Source organism: Varroa destructor, unplaced genomic scaffold, assembly GCF_002443255.2.
Source record: "Varroa destructor unplaced genomic scaffold, Vdes_3.0 BEIS01000005.1, whole genome shotgun sequence".
Lineage (NCBI taxonomy): Eukaryota > Metazoa > Arthropoda > Arachnida > Mesostigmata > Varroidae > Varroa > Varroa destructor.
This window is the reverse complement of record NW_019211458.1, coordinates 5743674-5748859: the sequence shown is the minus strand read 5'-3', so window position 1 is coordinate 5748859 and position 5186 is coordinate 5743674. Positions and strand designations below refer to the sequence as shown.

At 41.1% G+C, this 5186-nt stretch overlaps 1 protein-coding gene across 1 annotated transcript in view; it reads left to right on the top strand.

The window, feature by feature from the left end:
* Positions 1–1968: 1968 nt before the first annotated feature.
* Positions 1969–5186, top strand: part of Elp2 (elongator complex protein 2) — a 30712-nt gene continuing 27494 nt past the window's right edge. Inside the window, exons 1-2 of the mRNA XM_022807892.2 lie at positions 1969–2265; positions 4168–4274. The gene's annotated coding sequence lies outside the window, so the exon portion shown is untranslated. The remainder of the gene's footprint in view (positions 2266–4167; positions 4275–5186) is intronic.

Below are 5186 nucleotides of genomic sequence, written 5' to 3'. Positions count from 1 at the left end.
TCGTTAAAAATGTTTCACAAGATTTCCGCAAACACTATTGCTGAAAATTGGCTTTGTATATAAGCACCGGGTTCACTCATACGTACGGCCATACAATCTTATCGTCTATACAGCTGCGTATCTAAACTAAATTGAAGGGGCCGTTGATACCTTCAAATATAGTGGGTTGAACTCTGCCGCGATGCGCGGTGCCCAGGTGTCTCTTGCGCGGTACATAATATTTGTAATAAGTCGATTCCCTTGACAGATGATTCGGGCTTGCGGAATAACAGGACTTACTAAGAAGGTAAAAAAAACAATACAGGGAAGAGCATTACTTGTCAGCATCTTGGAACGATTCTGAAATCGAAAAAGGACTGTTCAATGTAAGTATAACCAGAAAGCTCATTGAATGAAAGAAAGATCATTGATCGAAAATCTTACATGTTGGGAGTTTAATTAAATGGAAGTAAGCAAATAGTTAGACAGATACAAAATAAAAAAAGCTAATACTTTAAAGGCAGCCTTCCATTTTTTATCACTTTTATTCATTTTTGAGTAACGTTTTTAATCGACCCAAATTTCTTTACAATTTTGAGTCACAATAATCTCTTTTTTCGGAAAGAGCTCATTGTACTAAACCAGTCCATTCCAATACCACAGGATTTTAGCCGTACCGTTATCCTCTAAGAACCACCCGTGTACGCCTAATTGACATACATATTCAATATTATCTGTTATAATATGCATAAGTCTGTCTATTTACCAAGCATAGATATAGGTTTCGATTTCACTCAACTCCCGCGCTATGACACAAATGTAATTCCGAGCCGACAATTTTCGCTAGAAGCCCAGTGGGCAATTTACTGCAGGCACTACAGTGAGCTTTTTCATTTAAGGCCCAACCTTTGTAGTTGATTGGCGGTTTTCGCAGCAAGTATAGCCGGGGTACGCTCTTGTAAAGAATCCAACTCCAATCTTGATCTTACATAAAAAAGTTGGTGATCTACGTTTTTCTACATTTTGATCCCAAGTCAATTCATACTGCTCTAAGTGGCTATCGTTTGGTTCCTGAGGCACTTAAGCGGTCGAGAATTGTCTGTATCTCTCGGCATACGCATGTATCTCGACGCTTTTGACAGACACGTATAGAATATTTACGATAACTTCTAATGCATTGATTTCTATCCAAAGGCACCACTATCGCGATTATATCAATCGTTGCAGATTGTCCGGAAGATCTCCACCGTAGCGTAAGAAGTTTCGTTTCTGGCATAAAAAATATCTTCGAAACTATTCCGTTTAGTACATGTGGGACCTGCAAGATAGGGGGTACATTTTGTAATTGATCTATATCACTTTCTATCTTAGTGAGTAGTTGAATGAAATGTATACTGAAAGAATTCTTTCCAGGTTGCGCGCAAAATAAAAATAAACATTCTGACTGTAATATATGGCATGACATTCGAATTAAGGAAGCCGAAGGCGTAGCTGACTATTAAAAGTCAGTCTATCCTCATCCAAAGGTTTGATACGCATTCGACACTCGATCAGCCTTTTTCTTTTTCATCATTTGGTGTATAACATTTCAAAAGCTTTGCACATATGAACGCGTTACATTTGATGAGCAGCAGTTCTCGCTACAACGTTTGTTAAGAATATAACACGAGTGACCATCCTATTATTTACAAGGGCATCCCAAATACTTATTTTGATTTTGAGAGATGATCTTTGTCGACGGGACGAAACCCGCAGAGGCATGTGTTACTCATTTCTCGGCGGGTGATACAGGACAGCGCGCGACTTTGAGAGAATGATAATCGATATTAACGAGAAATAGAGAGGGAACTAGAGAGAAAAGGGGAGGTCTTAAAAGAGAGGGGTGAATAGGAAAGAGAAGATTAACATATATGGAGAGGGAGAGAGGGGAAAAGAACGCAGGTTTGTGTCTACGCACTCGATTAGTCCTTTTTGCGAGTTCAACACCCATTTAGAGCTTGCTGTTCAACTAAACCATCCGCTTGCTGGCCTGTCCTTGCATCGTTCGGCTAATACAGTGCTTCTTCTTCTTCACAAGCCAATAACAAACCCGTCATCTGTTTCGTTTGCTACGCGCGCTGACTGCTTCCGCCGACACAAACCATCAGCCGAACCCATTTGTTAAAGACGGAACGAACATTTTCTTCGGGCGCATCGATGCACTCAACAAAGAGAGTGATTTTTGAAACTCACACAAGAAGCATCACCGAAGCGTACTGTGCTTTCTGTAGCCCCTTAAAAAATTCGGTGAGTGGTTTTCAGCTCTGATTCAAAATAACTGTTCGCCGCACCCACTTACGAGATTACTTACCGCTATGAGTCCAATCTTCGTCCCGTATCGGAGAGTGCTGTTGCAACGGATCTTGGAGTACACTGTTTCTTGGTAATAATGTCATGGCTGTTTAGCTATTGTTTAATGGTTTTTCATTATACCGAGTTCAAACAGAGAATTTGTTGAGGCGCAAGTTCCTTCCAATCGTCGAAACTCTACACCGCCGCAACGTAAGGTACAATTTTTCACAATGTAGAAATTCACTCAATGCGCATACTCTCTAGTAAAAGTGCCGCTAATGTGTTAGGTTCTCGTAAGCATGTTTTTCCAACCTTTTTCGCTGCTGGCTAACCTTTGAACACAAGGCCGTTTTGAAGCGAGTCTACATTTTCCTAAAATCATCATTGGGTGCTACTCTCAACATAAGTTTTTCGGACTAGGCACGACCATAATTGATCCTTCCCATTTGGGGGTCGCGGTTTCGTAAACCACTCAGGCGGTGACCTTTGAATGCCGAAAAATGACTCGCTCCGCATTTCCATAGACCTTTTTTTCAAGATCTACGGAAACGCAAGATCCACTTTTACCTATGTTGCCGGCCATTACTGGTGACCACGCGTTCATTCGTCGCTCTAATAAAAGCTGACACTCAAGGTACCCTCCAAAAAATGATGTAATCTTTTATGCACTAAAATCGACGCACATTCTTCGTTTCGGGTTTCACGTCCGGCATCGCCTTTAAGCATTCTATTAAATGGCTGGCTCCCAGCACGAAACGAACCGTGTGTCTATGCGCCTCCCTAAGTTTAACGTTACCCACTTAGTTAAACGGGGACGCAAGCCGCCAGGCCTGTTCCGAGAGAACATGCTTCATTTTCCAGATATTCACCTCACATTGCGAATATTGTACTATCGCGCCAAAAGTGTTGAAGGACGACGTTCGTGGCTCAGCTTCGTGGTCTTGCACACTCCTTAGCTGCGGGCCCATGTTCACACTTTTCGCGCCACTAGATAAAGGAATGCCGGTTGGTGGATGGTTTTTGCTCAACTCCCTAGATAACTTCCACAACACAAAGGGAAAATAGCACGCTGATTGGCCGTGGGATGTACAGCTGAAAGTTTTCGTGGACCAGAATGGTGCAGGATGGCCCCGTTCAGCTTCAGCTAGGCGATCTTTTTACGCTTCAACCGATTCGGCCTTGCCGGCTTTCCGGAGCGAAAATAGTGGCAGCCAGCATGAAATCGCCGGTTGATGCGCTGCAAATGACCTAGCATCACTACATCGATCTCAAAATGTCGCGACAAAGCGTCGACATTGTGATGCTCTGTGCCGCCCCGGTGTCGAAGGACTAAGCAATAATACAGCAGCTCTAGTTATTTACAACCCCAAAGACCGACAAACATTAACCTCGATCAAAAGGCACTTCGCCTCTCACTCGTCTATGCGCGTACAAAACGACACGCATCCAAATATTACATTTAGTACTTCTGAACGCGTTAATTCATGGTGGGCAAGAAAAGTCTGTTTGGACATCATATTTAATCTTTGATGGTTTACGCAGAACGAAGTCGAACTACTTTTTTTTACAACGACACTAAGCGAAACCCTGTTTAGCATCCCCTGTATATTCCTCGCAATGCATGACCTTTATACCAGGGTAACCCGCTAACGGTGCGTATGTAACGAAAGCTAGTCACCAGTCAAGAGGGCTCGTGCCAAAAGATGCGTTCCAGGTGTCCGCATAGGTTTCTCGATTATGTACCAAATGAGGCACTTGTTGAAGTGCAGTCTAGTTGGTGCACCTGATACGCTGGCGATGCAATTCGATGCAGGTCGATTTTCAAAACTGCTTATAAAAACCTTTTGTCACTTTCAGTCACCATCTGGTTTCATGGTCACTTTGCTGTGTCACGTTACGAATGCGGATAGATGAAAAACCCCGTCTGTTCAGAAGGCTGCTCACCCCGATAAGTACAACCTGACGTGAGTTATGTGTATATCATTTCGTCTATTGGCCACAGCAAAATAAACTCATGGCTACAAAAGAACGATGTTGTGGATTAAAGTAATAAAAAAGCGGATATGATTTTAAAAATAGAATGAGAAATTAATTAATATATGATATAAAAGCAATATAAAAAGGCATTGGCTTATGATAAAGATGAAATGAAACGTTGTGCGAAAAGGCTTGCAGGTGTTTTTCTAATTGTAGCACAAATGACAAAACTGAAAAAACATGTTTAACTAAAGTAATATTCTTTGTTTCTACTTTAAATATGTTTCACTTAGCATATTGCTTAGGGTGAAGTAAAACAGGAATTCCTGCAGTATTCACATACGGACAAGCTATAATACGAAATGTATACGAACTGCTAAGTAAACCCAAAAGCAATTCTATTCTAGAGCCCCCACTCATCAAACGTAACACATTCTATTGTACAAGATATAAGATAAACTTATCTCAACTTGATCAATATTACTATCCAGCTGGTAAATTGACTAGTAAGTTGTTACCGTTTTTGTTTGGTGCGCCCTTTTACTTTTTGTTGTAAATTTTTAGTTATTTGATGTTCAAGTGTTTAATATGAATCGAAAGCTATTTTTCGCTCTGCGAGCTTATTTCTATCGTTTTGAACAAACTCACGGTAGTAACAAGATAACAAAATGGTAGCTGAATAAATCGATAACAGCAAACGTGTAAGGAAAAAGATTTTCAATGGTGTACAATATTTGAGCATCAGCAAAAAACCAAAGTGGTACAAACTTAAAACACGAGATTTTAAAGGTTGCAATGTTTTCTTTTATTATATGGAGCTCGATACCGATATCCAAGTCACTACTGCTTCATTCACTGTCTATTTTCTGGCACAGGACTGACAGTTATCAGCATCAGCA